General features: G+C 41.7%; 1 non-coding gene across 1 annotated transcript; it reads left to right on the top strand.

The window, feature by feature from the left end:
- Positions 1–13,295: 13,295 nt before the first annotated feature.
- Positions 13,296–13,459, top strand: LOC127690271 (U1 spliceosomal RNA). The gene has a single exon (XR_007979002.1). It is a non-coding gene; the product is annotated as a U1 spliceosomal RNA (small nuclear RNA).
- Positions 13,460–17,601: the final 4,142 nt, after the last annotated feature.

Here is a 17,601-nt window from a genome sequence, read left to right as displayed (position 1 = left end):
GAATCCCAGGGGCTCAATGGCTAGCTAGTCTAGCTGAGTTGGTGAAAAAAGTAAAATGGAGAGCCATGTAGGAGGACACCCAGTGTGGACCTCTGGCCTCCACTTGCATCCTTACATATGTGCACATGCACCTGTGTACACATTGCAAACCGATGTGTAGCCCGGATGCCCACAGCTCTCCTTCACTAGCAAGGCCTTGCTGATTCAATTGATGACTTACACACTGACTGAAAATGAGTATGTGAGAGAGGACCGCTGTCTATCCACTGACTCTCATCAAGATGGAGCTCTTATGTCTATATATACCTCTACTTCTTGGCCAAGCTGGTCTTTCTGAGTGCACATATATTTACAAATGAGAGTGAAGCGGTTGTTGATCCTATGGGGCACTAATTCTTGCTTTTCCTTCTCCTGCCCATCCTTTCAACAGACATGAATATCTGTATTTCTTGTATATACAATGACTTAGATCAATATTCCTGAGTGCTGAATGTCCCTACATCTCAATTCTTCTTGCAACTTGTACTTCTCACCCCTCAGTGGATACACAGTGTGTGTGTGTGTGTGTGTGTGTGTGTGTGTGTCTGTCTGTCTGTCTGTCTGTCAGTCTGTGTGTGTGTGTGTGTGTGTGTGTGTACATTAGTGCAGGAATCAACAAAGGCTAGATGAATTGGATCCCCTGGAGCTGGAGTTAAGGGGTTGTGAACTGTCTGATGTGGGTCCCAGGAATCAATTGAACTCAGGCCCTCTGGAAGAAGAAATATTCTTAACCACGGAGCCTTCTCTTCAGCCCCCATCCAGTGTGTTCTGTATGGTTGCTCACCTGTGAAATTTGTCTCATCCCTAACTGAGAATTCTTGTTTTCTGCTTTGTAAGAGAACAGTAGTCAGGGCCTGAGCGTAGCTTTGAGTACAGCAGCAGGCCCTTTCTCTTTCATTTATTAGTTTGTAACTCTGGGTTCCAAAGCAAGTCATTTTTACATTTTAGATCTTCAGTGTAGTCAGACAATAGCCTAATGTAGTTGTTGTTAAGTAGTAAATAATCAGTACCCCATGCATATCTCTGTGTCTAACACAGTGAGTATCAAACATTTTCACTGTCTTATGACTAAGATCATCAGCCCACATTAGCTGAGCACCAACTCCAGACAGACACAGAGAAGGAACAGACATTGAAACCTAACTATTGGCAGGCAGTGAAGCTCAGCCTAGTGGCAGAAATAAACTAAGGAGCAGGATGAATACAGTAGAAGGAGAGGCTGGGCAGAGGGCTTAGTGGGTAGGAGCACTGACTGCTCTTTCAGAGGATCCTGGTTTGATTCTCTGCACCCACATGACAGCTTGAGACCACCTGTAACTCAAGTTCCATGGGATCCAGTGCCCTCTTCTGGTCTTCAAGGGCACCAGGATGCACTTGGTGTATAGACATGCATGCAGTCAAGACACCCACATACATAAAAAAATAAAAATGAAATAAAGCAAATTGCATGGTGGCATAGTCTTGTCATTCTAATACTGGAGAGGTGGAGGAGACCGGCAGATGGGGGGTGGGGGCCCTAACTGGGCAGCCAGTCTAGTCTAATCAGTGAGCCCCAAGCCATTGGGGAAACCATGTCTCAAAAACAAGGTGGATATAGCTCTTAAGAAATAACACCCAGGGTTGACTTCTGGAGCCAACACACACACACACACATACACACACACACACACACACAGAGTGAATGACTACAGGATGCTCCAAGTACTTTTAGACTGGCTCATTCATTGTCTCCCCCTGGCTCAGGAGCAATTCCGTGAGACAGCGATACCCTTTCTAGGGGAGGAGGGCTGGAGAAGAGGTGCCATAACCTGTGGTCACAGGAAGACAAGCCCTTCTCTCAAAGATCTCTCTTTCTGATTTCAGTTCTACTTGGTGTCACCATCAGTCTAGCTCCTGATCTTTCCACCCTGAGTTATTGCTGGCAGTTTCAGGAACACTTTCACCCCTGTTTGGACTTAAACTTTCCCTGTACTGTCAAAGCTGACAATCAGGGACCATGATGCTATAGAAAGGACATTGTGTGGAGGCTCAAGGTCACGTGGTATGGTCCAGGTTTGCTAATGGTGATCATCAGAACATTGCTACAGGTAAGAGGAAAACTGCATTAGGTGGTGGTAGCTCAGCCCTTTAGTCCCAGCACCAAGGAGGCAGAGACAGGTGAATCCTTGAGTTTGAGGCCAGTCTGGTCTACAGAGTGAGTTCTAGAACAGCCAGGGCTACACAGAAAAGCCCTATCTTGAAAAAAGAAAAAAAAGTAGGTTCAAGAAGAAAACCTACAAAGAAAAAAATGTGTACAATATGTTCTCATCCCACATACTTTGAAAAAATGCTCAAAAGGCCAAGAAGAAATCATTTTAATAGCTAAATGGGTCAGCAAGTAGTTTTCTTAAGAATTTACTATGTTTAGGTAGGAATGAATGTAGCTCTGTGAGAAGAGGGCTTGCCTAGCATGCATGAAGCCCTGGGTTCAAGCCCCAACACTGCATTAACAAGGTGTGGTGGTGCACACCTGTGACCCTAGCACTTGGGAGGTGGAGGCAGGAGATCAAAAGCTCCACAGCACCCACAGCCACTTAGTGAGTTTAACCAGTCCAGGGTATTTGAGACCTGTCTTAAAAGCAAATTTGTTGTTGCTCTATATAAGTAGGAAATTAATCTGTTTTAATCAAGGTGGTTAGTTGTTATGATTCTAGAGCTAAAGGAAATGGGTTCAAGGTCCGCGTCATCTTGTGTCACTTCGCCATCTTGTTTCACAGGATTGTGAAGTTAAAAGTAACGGATGTACAAACCCTTGGGGACAGAAGCACCGAGGGAAGGCTGACTCTTGCAGTAGCATGGCTTTTAACATATGGAGAAGGTTTGAAATGAGTACTGTGGCGTTTTCAAAACTGACTCCTCAGAGTTTCCAGCATTTCCCTCCATCATGGACCCACAGCAAGGATGTCTCTGGAGTTGCCTTGAGAGACAGGTCTCAGGTTAACAAAGGGAAGAACAGCCTGTGTGTGTGTGTGTGTGTGTGTGTGTGTGTGGTTACTGTTGACGATGACCAGGCTGACAAACGGTTTTGGGTCCAGACTTCTCCCTGCATTATTAATGAAAAATTTCATATCACCTGAGGCTAACCTCGTTCCTCTCACAAGTCTAACAATCTCACTGCCGTCTGAAGAGGAGGCTGCCAAGCCACTCCTCCCCGCCCTTCCCCTTAAGAGATGCTTCAACACGCAGCTTCAAATTAGGTCTGAATAAAAGACTGTGATAAATAAGTAAGTGTCTCTCTACACAGACTGCCACTTGTTTGGGGATTAAAGTATCGATTTTTGAATGTGGCCGAGATTTAGATGCAGGTTAATTAAACATTTACATATATGTGCCGAACAATATATTGCATGGTACAATAATGTGCATTTTAATCAGAAACCGTGGGTGTTTGTGTTTGCTTTCTCCATGTTAATTGGCACCATGCTGGTTCCCGCTTACGTATTTGGCTAGATGGAAGAAAATAGACATGATGTTTTAAATATTTTAATTAGGACCAGCAGTTGTCGGCTCCCTCATTTCTCATTGGACTGTTTCACATGCATGAATAAATTAGCTCGCCTGGAAGTACTCTGCAGAAAGTGGTTGCCCTCTGGCCATAAAAAGAGCCCCATTCATTAATACTTTAATGAAATTAGCTGTGAGCAAAATATTATTCCTTTTAACTGTGTTCTAATTTCTTAATTTTAATTAGGCACATAATTGTAGGGTGCTGAAATTATCTTCATGTTCAGCAACTAAAGTTCCATCATCAGGAGCCTGTGGCGGGGCATTGAGCTCTCCCTATGCGGTCCAGCGGGAAATTTCCATCTGACTTTCTGCTTCACCAAAAGTCTCCACTACTACTTCGCTTGGCATATGGAGATGGTGATTTAAAACGCCTCCAGATTCTTTGGAGAGAAGTGACATGGCCTCCAATGAATCTAACCTGGTTTCATCTTCTTCCTCTTCCTCTTCTTCTTTTTCTTCTTCTTCCTTCCTCTTCATCTTCATCCTCTTCTTCCCATTCCTCTTCCTCTTCCTCTTCTTCCTCTTCCTCTTCTTTTTCCCCTCCTCCTCCTCCACTACTACTACTGCTACTACTACTACTAAGTTTGTTGACATGGGACCCATGTAGGGCCTGGGGACGTGATTCCGAGAGTAGAGTATATACCTAGGATGCATGAGGTCCTGGTTTCGTCCCCAACGCCGCATAAAACCAGGGATGATATTCCAGGCCTGTAATTCTATCACTCAAGGGACGGAGGGAGAAGGATAAGAGATACAAGGCCATCTTTCATTATATAGCAAGCTGATGCCAGCATGGAGTGTGTGAGACTGCCTCAGTTAAGTAATAAAAGGAGAAAATATACTTAAATATACTACGACCCATGCAAAGATCCCCTTACCAGGTTTTGCTGTAGGACTCTCCCAAGTGCCTCAGTTCACCACTTGCTTTTAGCTGTTTCTGATGGATGCCAGAAACCTGAGGCAGCTGGGGTAGGGTATGTCCTCCTGCCAATCACCAGCTCATGACTCATAGCCCCTGCTTAATGTAAACACAGTTGTCAGATATGAATTGAGAAGGCCTCATGATTTCAATGCTGAAGTTTTCTGATTGAAATTGTGGCATTTGGGGGGTGGAGAGATGGGGCATGGAGAGTGCTGAAGGGTATAGCTGTTCTTACCAAGGACCCAAGATCAGTTCCCAGCACCCACATGGCAGCTCACAACTGTCTGCAACCCCAGTTCCTGGGAATCTGGAGCCCTCTTTTGCCTTGTGTAGGAACCACACACACACACATGGGGCACATATGTACGTATAGGCAAAACACACATACAATAAAATAAAAATAAATAAATAAATAAATAAATAAATAAATAAATCTTTAAAGGGAGGTATTTTGTAACGCTCTAACCAAATGAAAGAATCCACAGATGAAAATGAAACTGGATCTTCTGAGTTCTAAATTTAGTAGACACAGCATGCAATCTGAATTGAAAGTTAAATGAGAGGATACAAGCCTGTATGCGGTGGTTCATATTGTTGTCCTCAAATCAAAAAGATTTGTCATGACAAGAACTGGGTGTATGTGATTCATTGAGTTCTGAAAAACTGGAATGTTCATTTAATAATTGTTAGTAGCAGTCACATCTACCACTGTCAATGCAACATTGTATACCTGGACTCATGATATTTCAGTGAACAGAGAAAGGCTACTGGCCTAATTGAGCATGTTACAGGCAGGTCTCTGAGCTCAAGGCCAGCCTGGTCTGCATAGCAAGTTCCAGAACAGCCAGGGCTGCATTGTGAAACCCTGCCTCAAAAAGTCACATATTTAATCATCTATGCAAAATGATGATAATACCTTGATGGAATCTTTACAGGAAGTTTTAAATGAGATAAAGCCAGAGAAGGCCTGATGCACACTGAGTACCCAGTAAATGTTAGAAACTAGTATTGACATTCTGAGTCCTGGTAATCAGCCTGTGAGCTACACAACACACTTTACTGTTTTATAGTGTGCAAAGTTCTTCAACCTGTGATCTTGGCTTAACTGCCTCTCTTTCATAAAAATAGACCTGAGTCCAGCTTTTCAGAACAAGGCAGTTGTCATCCCAATGACTGTCATTTCAGATGTTTTCTGGTCGCTTTGTGCAATGCTGGGATTCAAACTCAGTGCCGTGAGCATACCAGGCAAGCACTGTACAGATGGTCAGCAATGGCCCCTCATACATTTTCCTTAAAACATGGCTCCGGTACAGAAGTCATAGCTCAGGTCAGTGTGCTGCTCACCCGTGCCAGTTTTTACACTCATTTTCTTTGTGACATCCAGTTGTTACCTGTCCTGCACAGGCTGGGTGAGTGCTCTCCCACGGACCCCCATCTGCAGCTCTGCATGCTCATTTTGTATTAGTCTGGGCCTTCTAAGAATTTTCTTCTTATTGGTTGGGCCTTTTACTTTTGCTGATGGTATTTCTACTGCAAAGAAGTTTATCAACCTCAATATAATTCATTTTCTTTCATTTTTTAAAACAATTCCTTCTATACCTTTAGATCCTAAAAAGAACTTTTCTACTATGTATTCTTTTTCTTCCCCTAAAGGTCTGGAAGTTTTCCTATCTGTCTTCTTGTTCTTGTTCTTCTACTTTTTTTTTTCCAGACAGCATCTCAGTATGTAGTTCTGACTGTCTTAGAACCTGCTCTATAGACCAGGCTGGCCTTGAATGCACAAAGACCCATCTACCTTGCCTCTCAAGTGCTGGGATGACAGGCGTGTTCCACTGCACCCAGCTTGAGAACTTGAATTTTGTATTTAGGTTTTAATGAACTTAATTTGGTGCATAGCACAACTCATGATATAAACAAACATTTTGTTTCCCATGTCGCCGGCTGTGTGTTCTAGCCATTCAGAATCTCTCAGTTCTTAGTTATACCTCCAGGTTCTCATCTATGCAGCTATCCTGTTTTGTTGCACTATTTGTTTTTCCCTGAGCTACATCACATTTTATTTTATTTTATTTTATTTTATTTTATTTTATTTTATTTTATTTTATTTTATTTTATTTTATTTATCGCAGAATTATAGAAATCCTCTAAGCTTCAATTTCTAGTAAGTTTCAGAACTGGTAAGGTGAGTTGCCCAGACTTCAGTCTTTGAGGTTGCTTTAGCTGGTTCATAGTTCTTACATCCATGTAGAGTTAGCCTCTGAGATCACACACACACATGCATACACATACATCACCCATAGACACACATGGACACACATATACATACATGATCATATATACTTGTACATGCAGATACACACACACATACATATAGATACACATTTGTTGAGACTTTGAGGTCAAAGAAATTTGCAAGAAGTGACACAGTTGTGATATTGAATTTCTCCCATATCCACTTACTATCTTTTAATTTTTAGTCTTTGTCTTTTAATAGCTTCATGATTTCATCTGTAAGATTATTGCTCATATATAATATTTTTGGTTTTTCTAGCTTTGGCTTTAATCTACATTCTGATATGTTATTTTTGCAGATTTTTTCCACTTCTCTAGTCTTCTCTTTAGCTATGTCCAATATTATGGTGACCAATTCATTAAAATTTCCATTTCAATTCTTGAGACTTTGAGTCTGAAGTTTGCATTTAAATCTTAAGAAGAAACACACCTTGAAGCTCTGTGCCAACACTCTGTGCTGTTCCATCTACATTTGAAATGCTTTAGCCCTTTTAAAGGGGCGTGTGTACGCATATGGGATGCTGGAAAGGAACGAGAAGCACCATGCATTTGGCCATCGCCAGAAGTATCCATATGGGGGATTCCTTAGAAAGCAACAGGTACCTTTAATCAGAAAGACCTTTTAATCCACTGTATTTATGTGTGAACCTAAACACTCAAATTCTAGATAATCAGACTATGTCACATTCTACTCCAATTAAGATTTATGAGGTATTTGCTAAATCACTCCCTCTTACACTGTGAGGGTAAGACCACAGAGCTGGTATAACTGACTGTGGGGTTTGTTAGTGTGTGACTCTGTAGGGTAGGGTGTGGGTGGAGTTCGTGAGAGTGTTAACCCATGGGGTGGAGCAATTGAACGTGGAGTTTGTGGAAAATTTGGCAACAATATCCGAAAATTTCTGAACACTTTAGTGTAACTGAAGAAACCAACGGGGGTGGGGTGTGACTCTGAGATGCTTTCGGCAGCACCGGTGCAGGTTGCATTGTGTGTTGTTTCTAAACACACAGCACACACATCGTGAATGACATCCACTGTTCCAGGCAAACGAGCACTGCCTGGATGGCTCGGCTCAGATTTAGCACTCTGTTATGTTGTGCACTGTACGGTTTCTCCCTGCATCCAGATCTGTCTTCTCTTTACAGAAACATCATGGTTTAATGGTGTCAAACAAAACTTCCAATATTCCTACACAGTCATATTCTTCTCCACACAAATAAATATATTTCTGGATTGTATCATGTAGAATGCTTGACTCTAAAAGCTGATGTTTGAGTTGCCAGAAAGTTTCATTTAAAATGTTAAATGAACTTAGATTTGGGATTGGGTCAGAATTTCGGGATTCTGAAATGGTCCTAAAAGTGCATCTTTCATTTTGTATTACGTGTTTATTAAAGTGGCATTTCCCAGGAGTGATGATTATAAATCAAAATATCTATCAACCTTGAAAAATGAAAGGTGTGCTAAGTACTGCAGAATTAAATAGTCACCCAAGGTTTAATTTTTAAATATGTTTTTATTTATGTGCCTTGGGGGTGTGGGTTTGCACACACGTGAGTGTGATGCCAACAGAGGCCGAAAGGGTATCAAGTCCCCTGGAGTTGAGTCACAGTGTGTTGGAAGCCACATGACATGGTACTGGAAGCTGAACAGAGCCCTCCAGAACAGCAGCTAGCGCTCTAAGCCGCTGAGCGACCTCTTTAGCTGCAAGGTTTAAAATTTTTTTGTACAAATAAAAACATATATCCGTCTTATTCATATGCAAATTTGCTTTAATTTTTCCCCCACACTAAATGGCTTTTTATTAAATGCCCTAAATAGGCAAATAAAATAGAAAATAGTTTAGTAGTTTAGGGGAAGGTACTGACTGGCAACCAACTCAAGGTTTTCAGTTAGTAGATACATGGCTTTAAAATATGTCTATGTGAGTATTACTCTTTCTAACAAATCACTGCAAAAATTAATCTAAGCTATACTATTGCTTAATTAGGATCAACTGTAAAGAATTCCTTCCCCCTAAAGGCAGGTTTATCTTATATCCACAGCTCTTGGATGAACAGAGTTTAGACCTATAGTCTTCTACACAACAGTTCCCCAGTAAATGCTAATTCAATAAAGCTAGACGTGATCAAGTTTACGCAGCTTAGTTAAGTGGTTGTCGACAGTCAGTTCACTGCTTGACTGCTTTAATAAACGTTTAAAACATGTTGGAACACAGCTGTCCCATCAGGGCTCACCCAACAGGCTTGGGTGACTTTAATGGGTAATCCCTGAGACAATCTACTTAGAAATTAAGACCTCGACAAGACCTTTACTTATATCTGCATTTATTTTTGGCATTTTGCATTATATTTACCATGCCGTAAGTTTCTGTTTCTTCGGTTTCTTTTGGGATATCTTTTTCTTCTGTACAACCTCCTCTTCTGGCTTTGGAACAGTTTGTTCCTTTTCCGTGAGGATCATCTTGGTGTGTCAGGGGAGCCATGTATGGGCTAATCTGGCCATGAGCTCCAGTGCAGTTTAGGTGCCTTGCTCACCTGGACAGGTTCAACCACTAGAGAATCTACAATCCCTTAGGTTTGCCATTATTCACCACATTTTTAAGTCAGGTGCAGCAAAAATTCAGCTCTCTTTTTTAGCCACCAACCCTGTGTCCAGCCCCACTGTTTGGCCAGAATGACATATATGGCTTCTTTAAAGTGACATCTTTCAGACATTTAGTGGCTTTCCAGATATGCATACCCTTGGTGACCTGACCACTTTCACAGGTGTTCTTAAAGTGAACATGAAGATTTGAACCTCTCAATTTGCATGATTTTTGTAGGGTTTTCTGGGTCAATAGAGTACTGAACCATCTTCATGGGTCACCTCAGGTTGCTTAGAGGAAGAGCTTGCTTTCTTCCTTAATAAATGGTAAAAGTATGTGTATACCAACTACTTGTTTTAAAATACATTTCATTGTTATGGTTTTTATTGACAAAGACTGTGTGGCACCTGGTCTAGACCTGACTGTGAGAGGGTATCACTCTGGGTGACCCCAGTGGTCATAGCTCTTACTCACACTTTTGCATTTCATTGGTAACTGGAGTAGGGTTAGTTTGCAATTAAAGGTGCACAGATTGTCTTTTTCTAACTGGGAATAGTTTTCTTTCTTTCTTCCTTCCTTCCTTCCTTCCTTCCTTTCTCTTTCTTTCTCTTCCTTCTTCTTGTTCTTGTTTTATTATTATTATTATTATTAATTATTATTATTATTATTTTATTATTGATTGCTACTAGAAACAAGAAAGCTAAGAGATTTATCATTTCCACTACCAATCAGGTGTTATTGTATAAACAATTTAGAATGTAATGTGCTGTATGGTCTGCAGTGTGTGGCATGACCATGAGGAATGCTGGCTTTGCACCTGTGACCAGTCTTCCATCACCTGGAATACTCTCAAGACAGAAGATGGAGGGACAGGGTTCCAGGTCCTCTGAGGCATCATCCATTACTCGACCAAACAACTACTTCTGATTAAGTCAGAATATTATTCATTGATAGAAATGGTTGGAAAGAAACAATTTTGAGATGTCAAAATACAGCCTAGGATTTAAATTATTTAATGCTGAGAACTCATGGAAAAGCAATCAATCTGCATATATCTATTATCTATCTATCATTTATCTATCATCTCATCTATCTATCTATCATTTATCTATCTGCCTATCTATACTTTAGCTATCATTTGTCTATTATTTATCTACTTATCTATCATCTAACTATTGTTTACGTATCTATTTACCATCATTCAATTTATCACCTATTAATCTATCATCAATTATTTGTTAATATCTATTATCCATCTATCAATATATCATTTAGCTATTTATCATCTATCAATCTGTTTATTATTTATTTTTATCTATTTACCTATTTATATATAATCTACCCATTATCTATTGAGTTATCTATTTATCATCATCAAATTTATAATTTATTAAGTTTTGTATCGTCTATTTATCATCTACCATTATTTACTATCCGTATATCAATTTTTTCAATCGTTTTCTTGAGAAAGGGCCTCTCTATGTAGTCCTGGATGTCCTGGAACTCACCTTGAACTCAGAGGTATGCCTGCCTGCCACCATACCCAACTTTATAAATCAGTTTTATATCCATTTTGCTCATTGTTCAAAAGTAGACCTTAAAAACTTATAGAAGTGCTTACACACACACACACACACACACACACACACACATTTTCTTTGAAAGTGAGAGGCATCAAGAAAGACTACAGACCAAAATATTTGTTAACTAAGATCCTCTCACCACAGTGGGATCATGCATCATTTTTATTTTCTTTGAGCTTGCCTGAGTTTCACAAAATTTCTGCAATGAGTGTGTATCATGGTTTAAGTAAATGTTAAATTATTTAAATAATAAATAACTCATTAGAACAGTTTCCTGTAGTATCCTAGTAAGTGTCAGGCAGCATCATTAAATGTCAAAATTCACACTTACTCTCTGAGAGAGACATGCAGAAAGGAAGAGGGTGAGAGGCTAGGGGAGCTCTGCTGAGAGGAGGGCTGTATTTCGCCGTGATGAGGGGATGGGACACAGTGTACTGTGGAAGATGGCTTTCCATTTTTTGTAGTGTTTCTCCACCAACCTAAGGGAACTATAGCTACTGAGAGCGTCACAAAGTTGTTAAGGCTAAAATAGGTCTGTTGGCTTCAGTACCCCAAACTGCTGTGTCCTGGGCTAGGGGTAGGGTGTCTTCATATGTGATACTTATCTCCATAGTCTCTGGAGTAGGGAAGCCTCCAGCAGGACATGGAGAGAATGGGCAAGCCAGCTCCTGGGTCACAATGGGCTGTTCCCTTCTGCCCATCTTTCTTGGGATGAGGCACCTGCCAATAAACTCAGGCCTCTGTGGCCTCCCTCTAACTCTCTCTCCCATGGTAGCCAGTGGTTTTTGAGAAACTACATATGAAACAATGTTCCCATTGGCCTTGCCACACCCATGCTTAAATTTTCCTCCATGGGATAGTCAGACTGGTGTGAAAACTCAGTAAGACCCTGAACATGGCTAATCACAGTGTTTCAGTGGCTTCAAATTTGTCTTAAGAATAAGATCTCTAGAAAGGCTAGCAAGGCTGTCCCCCTCTTGGCTAAGGCCCTGCCCATTAACCCTTGATGTTCTGGCACAGAAGAGCAGCCCTCAATACCATCCCTTCCCACCTCAGTTTACCCTGTTATCCCTGCATCTTCGTCCCTGGACCTATTTATCTTTTTGTTAATGCTTCCGTTTCAGAGCCTTCGCAATATCTGCTCCCTTTTACAGTACCCCTTTGAGGTTTCTACCCCTCCTTCCAAGCAGTCACCAATCTCTGGCTGGCTGATTTGATTAATTGTTTTGTGTCATGCTGGTCTTTTATTCTCAGGCAGCTTACTGAAAGTGGAAATCATTTGTTCCCCCAACATATCTCCTGTGGACCCAGAGACTGATTGCTTAACAGTAATTGTTTGTTGAATGAATGAATGATTGGATGGATGAATGAATGAATGTCTTAAAGTTTCCTTGGAGTGTCCTTTGTTCACTCCTCATGCTCTTCTACTGGCAACCCCTAGTTTGAAAACAAGCAAAGAGAACATTGGAAGTCTGTGACAGTGCTAATTGGTAACCAGAAAGGCTCTAGAATCCTCTGGGAGCCGGGCCTGGAGCCCACCTACGGAGGATTGATTATCTTAGTTACCTTACCTGTGGTGGAAAGCGCCTCTCACTGTGGCTGGCACATTACCTGCTTGGGATCCTGGGCAGAAGGGGAGCCTCCAGCCAGACGAGGCCATGGCCCTCTTATTCTTGACCACAGAGGCAATGTGACCAGGGTCACAAGCTCTGGCTGCCTCGGCTCCTCATCAGGAAGGACTCTGCCTTGAACTGTGACCCTGAATAAACCTTTTGTCAGGTATTCTATTACAACAACAAGAACAGAAAACAAGACATCCTTTGGGCTGGCCTTGGATGTTGCTCTTAGTAATAAGTGAGGATTGGGGGTTGTTGGGAAGTTAACGAGTTCCAGAAAACAGCCAGTGGTATAGTTTAGTCAAAACTTTGCATTTTTTTTAAACTGAATACTTTTGTTTTCTGCATCTTTCTTTTTTTTTAATTAAAAAATATATTTGAGACTGCTATACATGAGTACAGGATTTACCTCATGTATTTATATCCTTTCTTCTTCTTGCCCCAATTCCTCTGTGTCTTCCTCTCTCTTAAATTCATGACCTCTACTTATTGTGACATACACATGCAAATATGCATATATCAACACAACCTGCTTCGTTTATTTAGTGTGGCCCATTTGTATGTGTGTGTTTTAAGGCTGACCATTTGGGATTGGATAACCTATCAGGGGCACATCCCTAGAGAAGACTGATTCTCCCTTTCTCGGAAGCCATGAAATTCCTGCAGCTCTTCATCTAGAGGCGGGGCCTTGTAAGATTTCCCCTATCCTATACTTACCTGGCGGGGGAGATACCAAGATCTCGAAGGTAGTTTTCCCAGGGTGAGGCTTATCCATCACACTTCGAATGTGCTGACCCCTATGATTTCCCCAAATGTGGGAAACTCGACTGCATAATTTGCGGTAGTGGGAGACTGTGTTCGAGCTCTCCCCTGGAGGGAGGGGGAGATTTCCCCTATCCGTGTTGCTATGTCAACTGGTGTTGTCATTGTGCAGTTCTTGTTTAGACAGCCATATTGTTGAGATCTCACTGGTGTAGCTTCCCTGACATATAAAGAAGACAGAACAGACATCCTGGTCCTCTGGCTCTGAGCATCTTCCTACCTTGTCTTGGTCTTGTCTTCTCTGATGTTCCCGGAGTCCTGAGTGTAGGGGTTGGGGGGTAGTAGAGGTGTCACTTGAGGCTGGGTATCTCACAGCTGGCTCTCCTCTGCACTTTGCCTTGTCTCTTTCTTAGTTTGGCCATAGCAACCATGAGAATGCTGCTGGTGCTACTTTTGAAAGAAGAGAAGAGGATGCTCTCCAACCGTGTTCAAGGCTCATCTGGCTCCTCATAGGAAAAGGAACGTGGATGGCAGCTGGATGGCATTGTGTCGGGGCAGGGGATGGGGTGAGGGGGAGAAAACTGGAAAAGCATGCTTTTGGAAATATATCAGAGCCATGTGTGGTGGTGTGTGCCTATCACCCCAGCTTTCCCTGTGGCAGAGACAGAGGGCTGGGAGTTCAAGGCCATCCTGGATGATGAAGCAAGTTGAAGGCCAGCTTGAACTGCATAAAAGACCCTGTCTCAAGAATTCAAAATCGAAAGAATTTTAAAAAGAAAAGGAAGGGAGAGAGGGAGGGGAAGAGGGCAGGAGGGCGGGAGGGCAGGAGGGCGGGAGGGCAGGAGGGAGGGCGGGCAGGAGGGAGGGCAGACTGAAAGAAAGAAGAAAACCATTCAGTTCCTTTAAGTCAGAGTGATGATGAACTCTGAGGGTGGGATTTCAGTGTGGTGAGCTTCCTCTTGTCTCTACCCACCCCCACCCACTCAAAAATAGAAAATAAAATAAAATTTCCTCCTGGGGAGAGAGGTGTGACTGTGGAGAAACTCACTCCTGTTTGGTAACCTTCGCTCCCCACACCTCTCCTGTGTGGAGACCGGGGGTCAGTTATGAGCACTAGGGGGGGGGGCTGGCTTATGAAAGAAAGTGAATGTCACGGTCTGTTTAAAAGGAAACTCACGCTGAAATTTCTTCTGCCTGAGAATGCGAAATTGTTTTTTCCACTTGATTCATGGCAAATTGAACACGTGCGATGATGTATCCTTTCCTCACCTTTCCTGGACTATGTTTAAATGAGGTCTCTGAAAGAAGAAACGATAATGATAATTTTCTTTAACTTTCCATTCAGGGTTTGATGGAGGCCTTACAGTTGTGCTTGTGGTAAAGGAAGGGTGTGAATTCACAAGTTGCACATTGCCTGTGTGTGGTTCCAAAGACTGCCTCAGTACCCGTCACTCGCAAAGTCACTAAGATCCATCGCTTCCTATTGTGTGGTAGAGGGTTAACATGAACGGTTTGTGATCAGTGGTTTTCTAAGAGAAGTAACATCTGCATTTTAAACGTGAATTTTAAGCAGAAAGACCTAGATGCACGAGGCAAGCCCTCGGAAGCTGGCTAACTGTGTTTTATGCCATTAATTACTGCTGCTTATCAAAGTGCCGTCTCTAAGCTAATTGCTGACTCCCAGGGGGTCTCACTAAGATGAGCTATGGCCAAGAATAAACAATAAAACCCAAAATCAGCAGAGGTGGCTGGTTTAACGCGTCAGAGAGCTACCGGGTGGCTGCAGTCATCTCCCTGTCAAGTTAGGAGAGGCAGAAAATGGTCATTGATTTGAGGGCAGTTCCTACCAGGATGGAAGAAACTGACTTATCTCTGCCTGCAGTCATAGCTAATCCCAGCACTCCCAGATCCCACCTTCAGATTGCTATGGGCAAAATTGTTAGGAGGTTAGTAATTCAGATCTCTAGAGAATACTTTCTTTCAGGTGGGACAGGACGGAAACAGAGCTACCTGTCTTCCTGATGCGCCAACCTTTCCTGGCCCAAGGTGAGTGCTTGGTGCCTCTGGCTGCCAGTGCTAGTGGACAGATGTCCTGTCGCTGCTGAACTTTCAATCTGCTGTAACAGCCATTGTTTGACCTCCCGTCCTACTGTCTCCTGACATTTTTTTTTACATTTATTGTGTTTTAAACTGCAGAGGCAGGCAGGGGCAAGAAGATCCAAAGTTCAAGGTCACCTCCCATCTCCAAAATATAGTAGGTTGAAGCTTAGCCCCAGCCTGAGCTACGCAGGCCTGTGTCAGAGCAGCAGCAACAGCAACCAACAGATGAATTCATATATAGGACTGTCACTTAGGGTCTGGGGAGGACGTGACGGCTTACACAGATGCCTCATCAATGTTTAACTCTGGCCTGCTATGTCTAACTCCTCAATGTTAGTCGTGTCTTCTTGGTAACAGCATTCTAAATTCTTCTGTCTATTTGAAGATTTGTTATCATGACGTGTAGTTGCCCTGCTATGCAATAGAACACCAGAATTTCATGGCCATGTCTACCTATAATGTAGTGCCCACCTGTCAGCTAGCATGTCTTCTCCACAGCCTCTCCTCCACAGCCTGTGATAACTACCTACCATGTACGACTGGCATTTCCAAAACCAACTCGTAAAGTTTCCTGTGTCTGTCCCAGAAACTCTCCCCAACTGATAACCGCTGGCAAATGAAAAAATTGACTCTCTCCAATGGAGTCTCGCTGAAAATGTAAATCATTCTTTACAGTTCAGTTTTAATTTTTAAGTAAATAAAAAGATTTTTATTAGAAAATTTGTGTTACATTTATTTTTTCTTTCTGTATTAAGCATTTATTAGATTTAGTTTTGTCTAACAATCACAAATTCACTTCTCATACAGTGTCCTCTCCACATAGCAGAATCTCCAGTCCTTTTCCATTCAACATGATTACTTTTATTTTAATAAAATGATTAGCTCCTTTCTATGTCATATGTGCTTTTAACAGACAACCTTTTTTTTTAATTTAAGGGCCAGCCCCATACCCAGCAGTAGGTGGCCAACACAGAAGTTCTTTATGTTGTAATGGTTAGTCAGAGCATTTTTTTTCTAAATCTTTCATATATATTATGGGATTCCTGTTTGTACAAATGTGCTGTCTCTGTATCTAGGTGTTTCTAGTGCTTTCTCTTTGTTTATTTGTTTTTGTCTTAGCCCAAAGTGTTTGTTTTTATTTACCTTATTATTTATTTATTATTATTTTAAAATTATATTTTATATTTCTAAAATAATGTTTATTTATTATTTTACTCTTTAGATGCCTGTTTGGTTTTTGTTTGGTTTTGTTTTGGTTTTGTTTTGGTTTGGTTTTTGGTTTTCCAAGACAGGGTTTCTCTGTGTAGTCCTTGCTGTTCTGGAACTCACTCTGTAGACCAAGGTGGCCTCAAACTCAGAAATCCGCCTGCCTCTGCCTCCCAAGTGCTGGAATTATAGGCGTGCACCACCACTGCCCGACGCCTGTTTGATTTCTAAGTAGAGACAGAAAGGGTGTGGATTCAGATGGGTAAGAAAGAAGGAGGACCTCAGAGAAGTTGGGGAAAGGAAAGGTCATAGTCAGAATAGATTGTATAAAAAATCTATTTTCAATAAAAGAAAAATAAAGGGAGATTCTTCTCATGTGTTAATGGGACCATAGGATCAATATTTTTCTTGGCCTGGGTATATTTATAAAACATAACGGTTTTTCATTCTATCCATGGCATTACAGATGAAAAATTTTGTTTCCTGGGTCCATCAAAGTAGCTCAGGGGTAAAGGTGCTTGCCGCCATGTCTGATAGTCTGAGCTCTGTCTCCAGGGTGCTCACGGTGGAAGGAGAGAATTGATTTCTACAACGTGCATCCGATCTTCCCAGGCAGCCTGTGCCATGGGTGCAAGTTTGGACACACTCACACACACACACACACACACACACACACACTCACACACACACACAAAATAAATAGAATTAAAATATGATAAAATGATTTTTTTTAAATATAGGATAAAAAAATACCTTTACAGTACATCTCTCTACATGGTAACACTGGTTCATTTTATGTCCCTGATAAATTTTGTTTTGCTTCCTTTGGGGGGTTTGTTTGTTTGTTTATTTATTTATTTGTTTGTTTGTTTATTTAGTGTGTGTGTGCGTGTGTTCTGCATTTGTGTTACATGTGTATGGACATAGCGGTTGGGTATGCCTGCTCC

The sequence above is a fragment of the Apodemus sylvaticus genome, chromosome 7, assembly GCF_947179515.1.
Source record: "Apodemus sylvaticus chromosome 7, mApoSyl1.1, whole genome shotgun sequence".
In the NCBI taxonomy this organism is placed as follows: domain Eukaryota; kingdom Metazoa; phylum Chordata; class Mammalia; order Rodentia; family Muridae; genus Apodemus; species Apodemus sylvaticus.
Note: the sequence above shows the minus strand (reverse complement) of the source record. Positions and strands in the feature narration are given on the sequence as shown.